General features: G+C 50.6%; 1 protein-coding gene across 2 annotated transcripts in view; it reads left to right on the plus strand.

Annotated features, from left to right (window-relative positions):
- LOC134948853 (diacylglycerol O-acyltransferase 2-like) overlaps positions 1 to 18,618 on the plus strand; it is a 116,600-nt gene that overhangs the window by 95,440 nt on the left and 2,542 nt on the right. The gene's annotated exons all lie outside the window — the stretch shown is intronic.

Here is an 18,618-nt window from a genome sequence, read left to right on the forward strand (position 1 = left end):
GTGCCTCCACTTTATATGGTGCCACAGTATAGTACCTCCACTTCATATGGTGCCACAGTATAGTGCCTCCACTTCATTTTGTGCCACAGTATAGTGCCTCCACTTCATATTGTGCCACAGTATAGTGCCTCCATTTCATATTGTGCCACAGTATAGTGCCTCAACTTTGTTGTGCCACAGTATAGTGCCTCCACTTCATATTGTGCCATGTTACAGTTCCCCAGTTAATATTATGTAACAGTACAGTGCCCTAGTTCATATTGTGCCACATAAAAAGTGTCCCAGTTCAGATTATGTAACATTGTAATGACCTCCAGTTCATTTTCTACCACATTACAATAAGCAGGTCCAGGGACATAACTAGATAAATTGTAGGCTCCAACACAAAAGATTGTAAGGGCCCCTATGTACCACCCAATGGTGAAAAAATAAGAATTTACTCACCGGTAATTCTATTTCTCGTAGTCCGTAGTGGATGCTGGGAACTCCGTAAGGACCATGGGGAATAGACGGGCTCCGCAGGAGACTGGGCACTCTAAAGAAAAGATTAGGTACTATCTGGTGTGCACTGGCTCCTCCCTCTATGCCCCTCCTCCAGACCTCAGTTAGGGAAACTGTGCCCAGAAGAGCTGACATTACAAGGAAAGGAAATTTTGAATCCAGGGTAAGACTCATACCAGCCACACCAATCACACCGTACAACTTGTGATACCTTACCCAGTTAACAGTATGAACAACAACTGAGCCTCACTCAACGGATGGCTCAGAACAATAACCCTTAGTTAAGCAATAACTATATACACGTATTGCAGAAAGTCCGCACTTGGGACGGGTGCTTAGCATCCACTACGGACTACGCGAAATAGAATTACCGGTGAGTAAATTCTTATTTTCTCTGACATCCTAGTGGATGCTGGGAACTCCGTAAGGACCATGGGGATTATACCAAAGCTCCCAAACGGGCGGGAGAGTGTGGATGACTCTGCAGCACCGAATGAGCAAACACAAGGTCCTCCTCAGCCAGGGTATCAAACTTGTAGAACTTTGCAAAGGTGTTTGAACCCGACCAAGTAGCCGCTCGGCAAAGCTGTAAGGCCGAGACCCCTCGGGCAGCCGCCCAAGAAGAGCCCACCTTCCTTGTGGAATGGGCTTTTACTGATTTTGGATGCGGCAATCCAGCCGCAGAATTAGCCAGCTGGATCGTGCTACAGATCCAGCGAGCAATAGTTTGCTTTGAAGCAGGAGCACCCAGCTTGTTGCGTGTATGCAGGATAAACAGCGAGTCAGTCTTCCTGACTCCAGCCGTTCTGGAAACATATATTTTCAAAGCCCTGACTACGTCCAGCAACTTGGAGTCCTCCAAGTCCCGAGTAACCGCAGGCACCACAATAGGTTGGTTCAAATGAAACGAGGACACCACCTTTGGGAGAAATTGGGGACGAGTCCTCAATTCTGCCCTGTCCGTATGGAAGATCAGATATGGGCTTTTACATGACAAAGCCGCCAATTCCGACACACGCCTAGCCGATGCTAAGGCCAACAGCAGGGCCGGCTCTAGGCATGTTCGAATAGAGCGGCCGCACAGGGCGCCACCCTTAATGGGCGCCGCGCGCTGGCGCCGCCATATTCGATGCTGGAGCCGGCCCTGTGTGTGCAGCATTGGCCCGTGTGCACTGTGCGCTATGCGCGCTGCGCGGCGCCGGTGTCTGACGTCAGACGCCGGCGCCATAGTGCACACAAGTGGCCACCCGGACCCAGGCTCACTCTGACTCGCCGGCCGGCCGCCCGCCCGCCCGCCAGCACTCCCGCCCGCTCGCCAGCACACTCGGACAGGCGGACAGCAGCAGTACTCCTCCCCAGCAGCGCCGCAGGTATTGGGGGGATCCGCACTGTGGGGGCATTTCTGGCTATGGGGGGGGCATTTCTGGCACTGTGGGGGGCATTGCATATCTGGCTCTGTGGGGGCATATCTGGTTCTGTGGCCTGGGGGCATATCTGGCACTGTGGGTGGCATATCTGGCACTGTGGGGGGCATTTCTGGCACTGTGCGGGCATATCTGGCACTGTGGGGGCATATCTGGCTCTGTGGGTGGCATATCTGGCACTGTGGGGGGCATATCTGGCACTGTGGGGGGCATTTCTGGCACTGTGGGGGGCATTTCTGGCACTGTGGGGGCATATCTGGCTCTGTGGGGGCATATCTGGCACTGTGGGTGGCATATCTGGCACTGTGGGTGGCATATCTGGCACTGTGGGTGGCATATCTGGCACTGTGGGTGGCATATCTGGCACTGTGGGGGGCATATCTGGCACTGTGGGTGGCATATCTGGCACTGTGGGTGGCATATCTGGCACTGTGGGGGGCATATCTGGCACTGTGGGGGCATATCTGGCACTGTGGGGGCATATCTGGCACTGTGGGTGGCATATCTGGCACTGTGGGTGGCATATCTGGCACTGTGGGTGGCATATCTGGCACTGTGGGGGGCATATCTGGCACTGTGGGGGCATATCTGGCTCTGTGGGGGGCATATCTGGCACTGTGGGGGGCATATCTGGCACTGTGGGGGCATATCTGGCACTGTGGGTGGCATATCTGGCACTGTGGGTGGCATATCTGGCACTGTGGGTGGCATATCTGGCACTGTGGGTGGCATATCTGGCACTGTGGGGGCATATCTGGCACTGTGGGGGCATTTATCTGGCACTGTGGGGGCATTTATCTGGCACTGTGGGGGCATTTATCTGGCACTGTGGGGGCATTTATCTGGCACTGTGGGGGCATTTATCTGGCACTGTGGGGGCATTTATCTGGCACTGTGGGGGCATTTATCTGGCACTGTGGGGGCATTTATCAGGCACTGTGGGGGCATTTATGTATCAGGCACTGTGGGGGCATTTATGTATCTGGCACCGTGGGGGCATTTATGTATCTGGCACCGTGGGGGCATTTATGTATCTGGCACCGTGGGGGCATTTATGTATCTGGCACCGTGGGGGCATTTATGTATCTGGCACCGTGGGGGCAATTATGTATCTGGCACCGTGGGGGCAATTATGTATCTGGCACCGTGGGGGCATTTATGTATCTGGCACCGTGGGGGCATTTCTTGCACTGTGGGGGCATTTCTTGCACTGTGGGGGCATATCTTGCACTGTGAGGGCATTAATGTATCTGGCACTGTGGGGGCATATCTGCGCTGTGGGGGCATTTATCCATCTGGAACTGTGTGGCCATTTATGTAGCTGGCACTGATGGGGGGCATGTCACGTGTAGCTGCCACTGCTGGGGGGCATGTCATGTGTAGCTGGCACTGCTGGGGGGCATATCATGTAGTGTTCCCGCTAGGCGTCTGTGGCTGGGCAGTGTGTCTCAGTGCTCTACCTGGCGCAATGTGTCTAACGTGCTCTTATAGGAGGTTCTACCTGGTGCAATGTGTATTAGCTGCACTACTGTGTGGTGTAATGTGAATTGCCACTATAATGTGGCTACGCACCTTCCCCACGAAGTAACTCCCCTAAATTTTTGCTGCGCGCCTTCGGCGCGCACTGTCCATGCTTTAGCGTGTGGAAATGGGTACAACAAGCATTACAATATGTACATCATTTTGCCCACCTAACTTAAAAATGTGCCCTCCCTGTGATCAGCAACCTGCCCTAAAAAGTGAACACTATCATGTGTAGCTGGCACTGCTGGGAGTCATGTCACGTGTAGCTGGCACTGCCGGAGGGCATGTCATGTGTAGCTGGCACTGCTGGGGGGCGAGACCACGCCCACTTTTTCAGGAGGCCACACCCACTTTTTCAGGAGCGCGCGCCTTCGGCGCGCGCATGGGGGAGGGGGGGGGGCACTTTTAAATTTTCTCGCTCAGGGTGCTAGTAGGCCTGGAGCCGGCCCTGGCCAACAGCATGACCACTTTCCACGTGAGATACTTCAGTTCCACGGTCTTAAGTGGCTCAAACCAGTGGGATTTCAGGAAATCCAACACAACGTTAAGATCCCAGGGTGCCACTGGTGGCACAAAAGGGGGCTGAATATGCAGCACTCCCTTAACAAATGTCTGAACCTCAGGCAGTGAAGCCAGTTCTTTTTGAAAGAAAATGGATAGGGCCGAAATCTGGACCTTTATGGACCCCAATTTTAGGCCCATAGTCACCCCTGACTGTAGGAAGTGCAGGAAACGACCCAGTTGGAATTCCTCTGTAGGGGCCTTCCTGGCCTCACACCAAGCAACATATTTTCGCCATATACGGTGATAATGCTTTGCTGTCACGTCTTTCCTAGCCTTTATCAGCGTAGGAATAACTTCATCCGGAATCAGTGGCGTAACTACTGCCCCCGCAGCCCTCGCGGTGGCTTGGGGGCGAGGGGCTGCGGGGGCGCCACTGATTTACAGCAGACTGACATGCGGACGAGCGTCCGCATGTCAGTCTGCGGTCTCCTTCCCTCCGCCGCTTGTTGGAGGGACACGGAGGGCACAGCGCCTCCCTATGTCCCTCCTGCATCATCTCCGGCGGCCGCGGGTCTAATCGGGGGATGTGCCGTCCGTGAGCTCTAATTGGCTCACGAACCGGCACTTTCCCCTATTAGACCCGCGGCCGCCGGAGATGATGCAGCAGGAGGGACACAGGAGAGGCGAGCTGTGCCCTCCGTGTCCCTCCAAAAAGCAGCAGCGCGGGGGGTGGGTGGGGGGGTGGATATCTGGCACTGGGGCATATATGGCACTGGGGCATATCTGGCACTGGGGGAATATCTGGCACTGGGGGGGAATATCTGGCACTGGGGGGGAATATCTGGCACTATCTGGCACTGGGGGGGAATATATGGCACTGGGGGCATATGTGGCACTGGGGGGGTATACCTGGCACATGGGGGGGGGGCTATATTTGGCACTGGGGCATGTGAGTACCTGGTACCGTGGGGGAATATCTGGCACTGGGGACATATGTGGCACTGGGAGCACAGCCCTAGCAACAAGGACTACCTCCTAGCAACGAGCATGACACCCAGTGCATGAAACACCTGGCAACGAGCATGACACCCAGTGCATGAAACACCTGGCAACGAGCATGACACCCTGAGCATGAAAACCCCTGGCACCGTGCATGGAACCAAGAGCATGAAACCCCTGGCAACGAGCATGACACCCAGTGCATGAAACCCCTGACAACGAGCAGGTAATTTAAAAGTAATTAGAAGCCTTACTGTAGGACTTAATGTGTAATGGGCATTACGGTGTGTGGCATAATGTATCACGGACATTGCGGTGTGTGTCATAATGTGTCACAGGCATTACGGTGTATGGTATACTATATCGCGGGCATTGTGATATGTGGTATAATGTCTCAGGGTCACTGCAGTGTGTGGCATAATGTATCACGGACATTGCGGTGTGTGTCATAATGTGTCAGGCATTACGGTGTGTGGTATACTATATCACGGGCATTGTGGTATGTGGTATAATGTCTCAGGGTCATTGCAGTGTGGCATAATACATAACTGGCATTGTGGTGTGTGGCATAGGGTATAACGGGCAGGGCATTGCGGTATGTGTCACAGGCATTACGGTGTATGGTATACTATATCACGGGCATTGTGGTATAATGTCTCAAGGTCATTGCAGTGTGTGGCATAATGTGTCACAGGCATTGTATGTGCTATAATGTATCGGGCATTGCAGTGTGTGGCATAATGTATCACGGACATTGCGGTGTGTGTCATAATGTGTCACAGACATTGTATGTGTTATAATGTATCAGGGGCATTGCAGTGTGTAGCATAATGTATAACGGGCATTGCGATTTCTGTCATAATGTGTCACAGGCATTACGGTGTGTGGCATAATGTGTCACAGGCATTACGGTGTGTGGCATAATGTGTCGGGGGCATTACAGTGTGTGCATATTGTGTCATGTGCATTATTGTGTGCGGCATAATGTCTAAGGGCCATTGCAGTATGTGGCATAATGTATACTGGGCATTACTATAAGGAGGAAAAATGACAAATAATGTAAGGGGCATGAATCAGGATTATTTTTCTTTCCTGTGGTGGCCAACGTATGGGCGTGCAGGTTGCAAAACTGGGGTATAAGGTAGTCTTTTCCTGCAATGCCATGCCCCTTTATGCGAAACCACGCCCATTCCAACGAAACCACACCCCTTTTTGGCGCGCGCTCCGAAGGCGCGCGCATATTTATCCCTTCCTTGCTCCCAATTATGGAGCATGAGGGGGGGGGGGGGGTTGCGCCGAAGAATTTTTTGGATTGGGGGAGAAAAATTTCTAGTTACGCCACTGTCCGGAATGCCTTTTTCCGCTAGGATTCGGCGTTCAACCGCCATGCCGTCAAATACAGCCGCGGTAAGTCTTGGAACAGACAGGGCCCTTGTTGCAGCAGGTCCTGTCTGAGAGGCAGAGGCCATGGGTCCTCTGTGTGCATTTCTTGCAGTTCCGGGTACCAAGTCCTTCTTGGCCAGTCCGGAACAATGGCCCTCATTCCGAGTTGTTCGCTCGGTATTTTTCATCGCATCGCAGTGAAAATCCGCTTAGTACGCATGCGCAATGTTCGCACTGCGACTGCGCCAAGTAACTTTACTATGAAGAAAGTATTTTTACTCACGGCTTTTTCTTCGCTCCGGCGACCGTAATGTGATTGACAGGAAATGGGTGTTACTGGGCGGAAACACGGCGTTTCAGGGGCGTGTGGCTGAAAACGCTACCGTTTCCGGAAAAAACGCAGGAGTGGCCGGGGAAACGGTGGGAGTGCCTGGGCGAACGCTGGGTGTGTTTGTGACGTCAACCAGGAACGACAAGCACTGAAATGATCGCACAGGCAGAGTAAGTCTGGAGCTACTCTGAAACTGCTAAGTAGTTAGTAATCGCATTATTGCGAATACATCGGTCGCAATTTTATGAAGCTAAGATTCACTCCCAGTAGGCGGCGGCTTAGCGTGTGTAACTCTGCTAAAATCGCCTTGCGACCGATCAACTCGGAATGAGGGCCAATGAGTATTGTTCTTATTCCTCTCTTTCTTACTATTCTCAGTACTTTTGGTATGAGAGGAAGAGGAGGAAACACATATACCGACTGGTACACCCACGATGTCACTAGGGCGTCCACAGCTATCGCCTGAGGGTCCCTTGACCTGGCGCAATATCTTTTTAGCTTTTTGTTGAGGCGGGACGCCATCATGTCCACCTGTGGCAGTTCCCATCGGTTTGCAATCAGTTGGAAGACTTCTTGATGAAGTCCCCACTCTCCCGGGTGGAGGTCGTGTCTGCCGAGGAAGTCTGCTTCCCAGTTGTCCACTCCCGGAATGAACACTGCTGACAGTGCTTGCACGTGATTCTCCGCCCATCGAAGAATCTTTGTGGCTTCCGCCATTGCCATCCTGCTTCTTGTGCCGCCCTGGCGGTTTACACGGGCGACCGCCGTGATGTTGTCTGACTGAATCAGCACTGGCCGGTTTCGAAGCAGGGGCTCTGCTTGACTCAGGGCGTTGTAAATGGCCCTTAATTCCAGTATATTTATGTGTAGAGAAGACTCCAGACTTGACCACAGCCCTTGGAAGTTTCTTCCCTGAGTGACTGCCCCCCATCCTTGGAGGCTTGCATCCGTGGTCACCAGGACCCAGTCCTGTATGCCGAACCTGCGGCCCTCGAGAAGGTGAGCACTCTGCAGCCACCACAGAAGAGACACCCTGGCCCTTGGGGACAGGGTGATCAGCCGATGCATCTGAAGATGCGATCCGGACCACTTGTGTAACAGATCCCACTGAAAGATCCTCGCATGGAACCTGCCGAAGGGAATGGCTTCGTAGGAAGTCACCATCTTTCCCAGGACTCGCGTGCAGTGATGCAGCGATACCTGTTTTGGTTTCAGGAGGTCCCTGACCAGAGATGCTAGTTCCTGGGCCTTCTCCACCGGGAGAAACACCTTCTTCTGTTCTGTGTCCAGAATCATGCCCAGGAAAAGCATCGTAGGAATCAGCTGCGACTTTGGAACATTCAGAATCCAGCCGTGCTGTTGCAACACTTCCTGAGAGAGTGCTACGCTGATCAACAACTGCTCCCTGGACCTCGCCTTTATGAGGAGATCGTCCAAGTACGGAATAATTATAACTCCCTTCTGCCGAAGGAGTATCATCATTTCGGACATTACCTTGGTAAATATTCTCGGTGCCGTGGACAGGCCAAACGGCAAAGTCTGGAACTGGTAATGACAGTCCTGTACCACAAATCTGAGGTACTCCTGGTGAGGTGGGTAAATGGGGACATGCAAGTAAGCATCTTTGATGTCCAGCGACACCATAAAATCCCCCTCTTCCAGGCTTGCAATAACCGCTCTGAGCGATTCCATTTTGAACTTGAATTTCTTTATATAAGTGTTCAAGGACTTTAAATTCAGAATGGGTCTCACCGAACCGTCCGGTTTTGGTACCACAAACATTGTGGAACAGTAACCCCTTCCCTGTTGAAGGAGGGGGACCCTGACAATCACTTGCTGGAGGTACAGCTTGTGAATTGCCGCCAGCACTACCTCCCTTTCCATGGGGGAAGCTGGCAAGGCTGATTTGAGGTAACGGCGGGGGGGAGTCGCTTTGAACTCCAGCTTGTATCCCTGAGATACAATTTGTATAGCCCAGAGATCCACCTGTGAGCGAACCCACTGGCTGCTGAAGTTTCGGAGACGCGCCCCCACCGCACCTGGCTCCGCCTGTGGAGCCCCAACGTCATGCGGTGGACTTAGTGGAAGCAGGGGAGGACTTTTGTTCCTGGGAACTGGCTGCATGGTGCAGCTTCCTACCTCTACCCCTGCCTCTGGCAAGAAAGGATGCACCTCTGACCCTCTTGCCTTTTTGGGAACGAAAGGACTGCATTTGATAATACGGTGCTTTCTTAGGCTGTGAGGAAACATGAGGCAAGAAAGTGGACTTTCCAGCTGTCGCTGTAGACACGAGGTCCGACAGACCGTCCCCAAACAATTCCTCACCCTTATAAGGCAAAACCTCCATGTGTTTTTTAGCATCAGCATCTCCTGTCCATTGCCGAGTCCATAAGACCTTCCTGGCAGAAATGGACATAGCATTAATTCTAGAGCCCAGCAGGCAAATGTCCCTCTGAGCATCTCGCATATATAAGACAACGTCTTTGATATGGCCCAGGGTTAGCAAAACAGTATCTCTGTTGAGGGAATCTATGTCGTCTAACAGAGTATCTGTCCACGCTGCTACAGCACTACACATCCAGGCTGAAGCAATAGCAGGTCTCACTAGAGTACCAGAGTGTGTATACACTGACTTCAGGATAGCTTCCTGCTTTTTATCCGCAGGCTCCTTTAGGGCGGCCGTATCCTGAGATGGCAGGGCCACCTTTTTAGATAAGCGTGTCAGCGCCTTGTCCACCCTAGGGGATGTTTCCCAACGTAACCTGTCCGTTGGCGGGAAAGGGTACGCCATCAGTAACCTCTTAGAAATCACTAATTTCTTATCAGGGGAACTCCACGCTTCTTCACACAATTAATTTAATTCATCAGATGGGGGAAAAGTCACTGGCTGCTTTTTCTCCCCAAACATTAAAACCCTCTTGGTATTAACCGGGTTACTCTCAGAAATGTGTAATACATCTTTTATTGCAATAATCATGTATCGGATGGCCTTGGTCATTTTAGACTGTAAATGTGCCTCATCATCGTCGACACTTGAGTCGGACTCCGTGTCGGCATCTGTGTCAACCATCTGAGATAGAGGGCGTTTAATAACAGCTCCTGATGGTTTCTGAGTCGCCTGGGCAGGCGCGGGCTGAGACCCCGGCTGTCCCAAGGCTGCAGCGTCATCAAACCTTTTATGTAAGGAGTTTACATTGTCATTTAAGACCTTCCACATATCCATCCAATCAGGTGTCGGCCCCGACGGGGGCGATACCAAGCTTATCTGCCCTTGCTCCGCCTCCACGTAACCTTCCTCATCAAACATGTCGACACAGCCGTACCGACACACCGCAAACACACAGGGAATACTCAGATTGAGGACAGGACCCCACAAAGTCCTTTGGGGAGACAGAGAGAGAGTATGCCAGCACACACCACAGCGCTATATAACACAGGGATTTTCACTGCTAATAAGTGATTTACCGAATAGCTGCTTTTTTTGTATTCTTTGCGCCTAAATTTATGTGCCCCCCCTCTCTTTTTAACCCGTCTTGTACCTGGATACTGCAGGGGAGAGCCTGGGGAGCTGCTTCCAGCGGAGCTGTGAAGAAAAAATAGCGCTGGTGTGCTGAGGAAGAAGGCCCCGCCCCCTCAGTGGCGGGCTTCTGTCCCGCTTTCAGTGTAAAATAATGGCGGGGTTTTTTACATATATACAGTGCTAGACTGTATATATGTATTTTTATGCCAAAGGTACTTCAATTGCTGCCCAGGGCGCCCCCCCCAGCGCCCTGCACCCTACAGTGACCGGAGTGTGTAAGTGTGCTGGGAGCAATGGCGCACAGCTGCGGTACTGTGCGCTACCTTAACGAAGACAGGAGTCTTCAGCCGCCAATTTCGTCGTCTTCTAGCTTCTGTTCTTCTGGTTATGCAAGGGGGACGGCAGCGCGGCTCCGGGTACGGACGATCGAGGACAGGTGCCTGTGTTCGAACCCTCTAGAGCTAATGGTGTCCAGTAGCCTAAGAAGCACAAGCTAGCTGCAAGCAGGTAGGTTTGCTTCTCTCCCCTTAGTCCCACGTAGCAGTGAGTCTGTTGCCAGCAGAAGCTCACTGAAAATAAAAAACCTTATAAATACTTTCTATACTAGTAAGCTCAGGAGAGCCCACTAGGAGCACCCAGCTCTGGCCGGGCACAGATTCTAACTGAGGTCTGGAGGAGGGGCATAGAGGGAGGAGCCAGTGCACACCAGATAGTACCTAATCTTTTCTTTAGAGTGCCCAGTCTCTTGCGGAGCCCGTCTATTCCCCATGGTCCTTACAGAGTTCCCAGCATCCACTAGGACGTCAATGAAATGTATATAACATGTGTAACTTTCACAGCAAGGGTGGGCCCCTCTCGGCTCTGACCCCCATAGCAGCGGCACTCCATGCACCAATGATACCTACGCCCTTGCCTCTAGATGTGCTACATGCACTTGCAGAACTTCATTAAGTTTTACATTAGGAGATATGTTCAGTTCATGAGGAAGAGCACTTTGTTGTGCATTAAGCAGAACCATACCAATTAAATTGGTAAACTGCAACTTTCAACTGAATACATCCCAAGGGGATGCAGTTAAAATGCCAGCTGTTGGGATCCCACTGATGCCGAAATCCCGGCAGCCAACAATACCGACAGCTGGAATCTCAGCGCACCCCCCCCCCCCCCCCTTCATTGACATTAACAAACATCCCTCCCCCATAGATAGGGGCTGTGACCTCATTAAAATGGGTGTGGTCCTGCTAAAATGGGCGTAGTCTTGACTGAAAAGGCTACCTTACACGCCAGTTTTTGTCTCTGCACCAACAGACCTTGGCCACCACAGGAAAAAAAAAAAAATCAAATTCCACCATATTAAGCCCCACACAGTAATGCCCCATGCACCATATTATGCCACACACTGCAATGCCCATGATCCATTATGCACTGATTACTTTTAAATTACTTCTAATTACTTTTAAATTGCTTGCTCATTGCCAAGGGTTTCACGTGCTGGGTGTCATGCTCGTTGCCAGGGGTTTCATGCTCTGGGATCTATGCTCATTGCCAGGGGTTTCATGCTCTGGGATGGGTGTCATGATCATTGCCAGGTGTGTGTAATGCTCATTGCCAGGGCTAATGCTCATTGTCAGGGGTGTGTAGTGCCAGGAGTGTGTGCTAGTTGCCAGGGGTGTGTAATGCCAGTAGTGTGTGCTAGTTGCCAGAGGTGTGTAATGCCAGGAGTGTGTGCTAGTTAACAGGGGTGTGTAGTACCAGGGGTGTGTAATGGCAGAGGTGTGTGCTAGTTGCCAGGGGTGTGTAGTGCCAGGAGTCTGTGCTAGTTGCCAGGGGTGTGCTAGTTGCCAGGGGTGTGTAGTGCTCATTGTCATGGGTGTGTACAGCACCCGTCCTCCCGCCAGCGAGCAACTCCCCTGCTCCCCCTCTTCCATGTCATTAGTACTCTGCTCGGGGGGAGGAGTTTCACAAAATGATGTGTTGCGTCGTGGCTGTTAGCATTAGAGTGTTTTCCCCACGCAGTCAGGATCACCTCTGAGCTATGCCTGAATCAGTAGGCACACACCGGAAAGCTCTTTGTGGTATAACTTGTTTATATAATGAAACTGGAACCGATCATAATACAAACTGATAATCAGAACAAGACAGCTGTATGTGAGCAGAAGTCACAGCATGCTCCATCTCTCTCCTTCATGTCACCTTCAGAACACAGGAACAAACAAGTGTGAGACATACATCAGACTGCAAAAAACATATAACAAATATAGGACAGCTCCACCGGCTGTCCCTCCTGTGCAATTACACATCAAAGTCTCACTCAATTGCAGTTTCTCAACACCCCTTCTCAATAGGTGAGGCTTGATCCACGAGACCATCTTTCTAGATAGTCTGTGATGTCTTTCTACAGCCAATGGCTTGGTGAGAATATCCTCAGTCATTTCTTCTGTTGGGCAATATTCCAAGTTGAGAAGGCCTTGTTTAGAATCTGCAGTAATTCCTCTTTATCCCCTTCTTGCTCAAAACATACTACAAGATCGTCCACATAGATTAGCAGGTAGATCCACCTGTCAGCTATTTCCTTGACCTATAAGCAGGGATCTGCTTTGCTTCTCACAAAGTCTTCCTGTATGACTACTTCATTTAATTTTGTGTTCCAGGCTCTTGCTTCCTGACATATATACTCTTCTGGAGCTTGCACACTAGGTCTGGTCTTTCAGTGTCTTTGAAACCTGGTGGCTGCTCCATGTAAATATCCTCCTTTAGCTCACCATGTAAGAACACTGGCCCTCATTCCGAGTTGTTCGCTCGTTCTTTTTCATCGCATCGCAGTGAAAATCCGCTTAGTACGCATGCGCAAAGTTCGCACTGCGACTGCGCCAAGTAACTTTACTATGAAGAAAGTATTTTTACTCACGGCTTTTTCTTCGCTCCGGCGATCGTAATGTGATTGACAGGAAATGGGTGTTACTGGGCGGAAACACGGCGTTTCAGGGGCGTGTGGCTGAAAACGCTACCGTTTCCGGAAAAAACGCAGGAGTGGCCGGAGAAACGGTGGGAGTGCCTGGGCGAACGCTGGGTGTGTTTGTGACGTCAACCAGGAACGACAAGCACTGAACTGATCGCACAGGCAGAGTAAGTCTGGAGCTACTCTGAAACTGCTAAGTAGTTAGTAATCGCAATATTGCGCATACATCGGTCGCAATTTTAAGAAGCTAAGATTCACTCCCAGTAGGCGGCGGCTTAGCGTGTGTAACTCTGCTAAATTCGCCTTGCGACCGATCAACTCGGAATGAGGGCCACTGTCTTTAAATCGAAGTGTCTCACTTGAATATCCTTTGCGGCTGCTACTGTAAGTAATGTCCTTATGGTTGTGTGCTTTACTACTGGAGCAAATGTCTCATCATAGTCCTCTCCATATTTTTGCGAATATCCTTGGGTTACTAATCTGGCTTTGTATCGCTCCACTTTTCCATCTGTGTTGAATGTCCATTTGCTGCCTATGGTTTTTCTTCCTGCTGGCAGTTCTGTTAGTGTCCATGTCTGATTGTCGTGCATGGATTTAATTTCTTCTTTTGCTGATTCTATCCATTTTGCAGCTCCCTTTCTGGTAAGTCAGATACTTCTTCCCATAATGTGGGTTCACATATAGTGATGGTACTAGCTTTATATGAGAGACGCACTGGTGCTTTGCCTTTGTTCTCTCTGGTCGAGCGCCTTACTTCATCTGTGGTGTGCTCCTGCATACCTTTAGTATTTGGTTCGAGACTGATTTCAACCTCTTGGTCAGCATATGTTGTGATGGTGTCACAAGAGTCAGTGTTGTCTTTAACCAGACCTGCTGGAATCATCACTTAATTTCTTAGGTGGTCATTCTGAGTTGATCACTAGCTGCATTCGTTCGCTGTGCAGCGATCAGGCTAAAAACATCTCTTCTGCGCATGCATATGCGGCATTTTACAACAAATGCCGCATACATACATTTTACAACAAATGCCGCAACGTACTTTTACAACAAACAATGTAGTTTCACACAGGGTCTAGCAAAGCTTTTCAGTCGCACTGGTGGCCGCAGAGTGACATAAAGTGGGTGTTTCTGGGTGGCAACTGACCGTTTTCAGGAAGTGTTCGGAAAAACACAGGCGTGGCTGGGCGAACGCAGGGCATGTTTGTGACATCAAAACAGGAACTGAACAGTCTGAAGTGATCGCAAGCGCTGAGTAGGTTTTGAGCTACTCTGAAAAGGCACAAAAAAATATTTTAGCCGCTCTGCGATCCTTTCATTCGCACTACTGCTAAGCTAAAATACACTCCCAGTGGGCGGCGGCATAGCGTTTGCACGGCTGCTAAAAACTGCTAGCGAGCGATCAACTCGGAATGACCACATTAGTTCCTCCACGAAGGTCACACTATTGCTTATGGTTATCATATCTGTCTTTGGGTTTAGAATTCTGTATCCTTTGGAACATTCACTGTATCCAATGAAGATTCCTTCCACTGCGCGGTTCTGTAGTTTATTGCGTCTTTCTGCTGAAATATACACAAATGCTTTACATCCAAAGACTCTTATGTGTCTCACATTAGGTTTCCTGCCATGCCATAATTTATATGGGGTTTTCTCCACTGTTCTTGAGAATAATCTGTTCTGTAAGTATGTGGCTGTTGGTACGGCTTCACCCCAGTATTTGTCAGGTAATTCTGAATCTGTTAACATGCATCTAATCATTTCTGTCAGAGTCCTATTCTTTCTTTCAGCTACCCCATTCTGTTCTGGTGTGTAGGATACTGTCTTGTGGTGCTCTATACCGAGTCATCTCAGGAAGTGTTCTATTTTGTGACCCGTGAATTCACCTCCATTGTCGCTATGAAATACTAGTGGATTTCTTCGAAATTTATTTCTAGCCATTGTTACGTAATCATGTAACTTGTCCAGTACTTCATCCTTGCTTTTGATCAGATAAGTAACTGTATATCTGGAGTAGTCATCAGTGAAAGTCACTATATATGTTACCACTTGGTGACATCAGTGATCTCCAACCCATAGCTCGCAAGCTACCGGTAGCTTGCCGTAGTATTTTCAGTAGCTAACAGAGTGCACGGGCTTGGACAGTCACTGGCACTCCTCTTCCCTTCATTTTTAATATGGTACTGGCCGTCAGCCAATCAGAGCTCATGGACCGGCAGTGGCGGCACCTGATTGGCTGCCGGACCGCGAGTTTTGATTGGCTCACTTACCGACATATTTTAAGTGCCCGCCGCCGTCGCCGGAGACTGTCACCCTCACCTCAGCCGCTCTACGGACTTCACAGGAGAGGTGCGCGGTGCGCTCTCCTCCCCTTCCGTCCCTCAAACAGGAGGAGCAGCACCAGCGGCAGTAGAAGAACCCAGCAAGGGTTAGCACTGTGTGGGGCACTGTATCGGACACTGCTGGGGGGGCATTTTATCTGGTGCTCCGGGGGGGCATTTCAAATGGCACTGCGGGGAGAATTGCATCTGGCACTGGTGGGGGCATTGTATCCGGCACTGCTGGGGGGGCATTATTTGTGTATCTGGCACTGCTGAGTGGCATTATTTGTGTATCTGGTACTGCTGAGTGGCATTATTTGTGTATCTGGCACTGCTCAGGGGCATTATTTGTGTATCTGGCACTACACAGGGGCACTACTTGTAGTTGTGAGGCCACACCCACTTTTGTGAGGCCACACACACTTTTACAGGAATGCACGCGCATTGGGGGAAGGGGGTAGCTCCTTCAGAGGTTTTATTTTCCGAAAGTTGCTCACACCCCAATTAAGGTTGGAGACCACTGGTGTACATACTTGCATTGGGCCACACACGTCCCTGTGTATCCCACATGCCCTTTGCAGTGTCTTGTTGAGTTATATGGACTAACTGATCATCTTCAACTAATAAGCCTATAGTTGCATGTGCCTGTCTGTTCTTCTTGTCCCATTCCTGGTTATTGTCATTTGGTCTGTCTGTAGTTATAACTTCCCACAAATCATCTTTAGTCAGCAGCATTTCAACTTTAAATTTCCACAGTTGGTAGTTATCATTAGACAGCTTTGTTACTGCCAGTCTAAGATCTGTGCTGCTTGCCATCTCTTTCTGTTTGTCTGCTATTCCCCTTGAGTTATAATGCTGCATTTACTCACAGTTGCTGTGCAGATCTCTCAGAGATGTTTCTTTGTGCCTTGATCCTTGTAATCTTTACTCCTGGTAACTGGGATCCTCTTGTCTGTGTCTGAGCCCATAACCTGTTGGCATTAGAGTGTTTTCCCCACGCAGTCAGGATCACCTCTGAGCTATGCCTGAATCAGTAGGCACACACCAGAAAGCTCTTTGTGGTATAACTTGTTTATATAATGAAACTGGAACCGATCATAATACAAACTGATAATCAGAACAAGACAGCTGTATGTGAGCAGCAGTCACAGCATGCTCCATCTCTCTCCTTCATGTCACCTTCAGAACACAGGAACAAACAAGTGTGAGACATACATCACAGACTGTAAAACACATAACAGATATACGACAGCTCCACCGGCTGTCCATCCTATGCAATTACACATCAAAGTCTCACTCTATTGCAGTTTTCCAACAGTGGCGTCATGACGCAAATGCGTCATTCCATGTGTCTATCCAGCCCCCCTTCTGTCTTTCAAGCTCAGCCCCCTTCCTTCTCTCCAGCTTAGTCTCCTGTGTCTCCTTCCAGCCCCTCTTATGTCTTTTTAGGATAACCCTCTGTGTCTCTCCAGCCCCCCTTCTTTATCTCCAGATAAGGCCCTTGTGTCACTCCAGCTCCGCTTCTGTCTTTCCAGCTCAACCCCGTGTCTCTCTAGCCCCCTTCTGACTCTACAGCTCAGTCCATTGTGTCTCCAGTTCTTCCGTGTTTCCTCAGCTCATCCCCCTTTGTCATTCTTGTTGACACCCCCTGCACCTAGTCAGTGAATTTTTCTGTCCTGTGTCCTCGCCAGTATCTCTCCAGCTGCTCTTACCTTCTTGTCTTCGCCACAGTGTTAGGTGGACCGTGCTCCTCTTTGCGGCGTTATAACATTATCTACACCTTGCAGCAAAAAAAAACAACAAAGAAGCCACCAGGACCTGAGGAGGGGGAAGCACTGGTGACACCTGCATCATCTGTTGATGCAGGTGGCAGGGCAGGATCATTGTATACCACCCCAATTCGAGCACTGGACTTGCATGTATGATGCCAACAGGGCCGGCCGGCCAATAATGCAAGCTACACAGCTGCGTATGGCACTGAGCTCTTAAGGACACCGTCTCCCACCACTGCTGTGGAGAGTCTCACCTGCGGCGGCTGCTGCATGCCTGTGCCTCCTGTGCCACAGCAGGCGCCACTGACACAACTTCTTGTAGCAGCAACGCTGTGTCTGCTGCTGCATGCCTCTCCCAAGTTCCGGTGTCTCAGTCCCCTCTGCTCCGCTTCCCCCTTCTTCCCCCTTCCTCTCTCTAGGTCAAAGCAATCCATCGTGAATGGCCGGTGCATGTGAACAATGCGGTGCGGGGCTCAGTGGGCATCAGCTTTGGCCTGATCTGCTCCTTATCTGGGGCACGCTGCTCCTGGGAGTCTTTGTGTCCTCCACTCCCTGCACCCAGCCATGACCGATGTCTTTATCTGCGGCTACTGCAAGAAGTGCAAGGACAGCCGCAGGGGAGAGGAGGAGCAGCACCACCACAGTGTTGGGTGATGGCGTGTAGCTACACACACGGCTGTCCGCCCACAATCACCCCATCTGCAGCAGCCTGTCTGAGCCCATGGCCCTGTGGAGACACATAATCCAGGCAGTCCCAGATCCTGGCCCCTAGCAGCAGGGTCAGCTGCAGCATCAGCATTGCTGGGATACAGGAACAGCCTGGAAGAGCTCACTATCAATGGGGAAAGGAGATCTTCCAGGGTGAGTGACTGACTCTCTCCCATCCTCACCTCTCTCTCATCCTCACCCCCCCTCTCTCTCTCACCTCTTTTTTTCTCTTGTCCTCACCCCTCTCTCTCTCTCTCTCTTCTCACCCTCACCTCTATCTCACCTATCTCACTCACCCTCACCTGTCACTCTCTCTTGTCCTCTCTCTCTCGTCCTCACCTTTTTCTCTCATCCTCACCTCTCTGCTTATCTCTCTTGTCCTCATCTCTCTCCCTCACCTCTCACTCGTCCTCACCTCTCTCACTCTCACCTCTCTGCCTCTTTCTTTCTTTTACCCTCTCTAATCCTCGCCTCCTTCTCTCTCTCATCCTCACCTCTCTCTCTTATACTCACCTCTCTGTCTCTTTCTCTTGCCCTTTCTCTGTCATCCTCACCCCCCTCTCTCTCTCTCTCTCTCTCTCTCTCTCTCTCTCTCTCTCTCTCTCTCTCTCTCTCTTTTGTCCTCATCTCTCTCTCATTCTCACTTCTCTCTTTCTCTTGTACTTTCTCTCTTGT

Source organism: Pseudophryne corroboree, chromosome 8 (assembly GCF_028390025.1).
Source record: "Pseudophryne corroboree isolate aPseCor3 chromosome 8, aPseCor3.hap2, whole genome shotgun sequence".
Lineage (NCBI taxonomy): Eukaryota > Metazoa > Chordata > Amphibia > Anura > Myobatrachidae > Pseudophryne > Pseudophryne corroboree.